The following is a 659-nucleotide window of genomic DNA, read 5'->3' as shown; positions in this document are numbered from 1 at the left end:
TTGCCAAAATGTGTGTTTGTGTGTGTGTACAGCCAGCTGTTGTGACCAAACCACAATTTGTTTGGAGCTGTTTGCATATCCACACACACTTGGGTTTGTGCAATTATGTCAGTGTCCTTGAGTGATTATGGATTTCATTTTGAGAGTCTCTTCTCATAATTGGTTGGAGGTTAAAAATAGCTTTGGCTAGCCATCATGGGGCTGATTTACAGCCTTCATTTACAAGGCTAACACACTCTCAGGGGGTTCTTTGAGCACTCTGCGTGGTGTTTCCAAACACTTATTATGCATATGGAGGTCCTGTAGATTACTTGCATTACGGCAAGGTGCTTGAATGTGAGCGAGAAATGTGTGTGACCTTGGTTATTTTATGTCAGGCATTTATCTTATGGTTGTCCTATAATATGTATAACTGGGATTCACTGAAAACATTGTAGAGTATATGCATACAGGTCAGTGTTCAAACTTCAGACACTTTTATGTCCCAGTTTTTATCATGCCTTCAAAGTTTACTTTTGCTATCTTCCATAAAGTATATTGTTTTTTTTCTGTTGTGCGGCACTCAGACTTTCAATATTATGATAAATCATCAAAAATAATAATTACATTTAATAAAAAACATGCTAAAACTACATGATTACTGAACAAATAGTGAAATA

Source organism: Squalius cephalus (assembly GCF_949319135.1).
Source record: "Squalius cephalus genome assembly, chromosome: 10".
NCBI classification, from domain to species: domain Eukaryota; kingdom Metazoa; phylum Chordata; class Actinopteri; order Cypriniformes; family Leuciscidae; genus Squalius; species Squalius cephalus.
The sequence above is the reverse complement of the archived record's forward strand: the minus strand, read 5'-3'. Positions refer to the sequence as shown.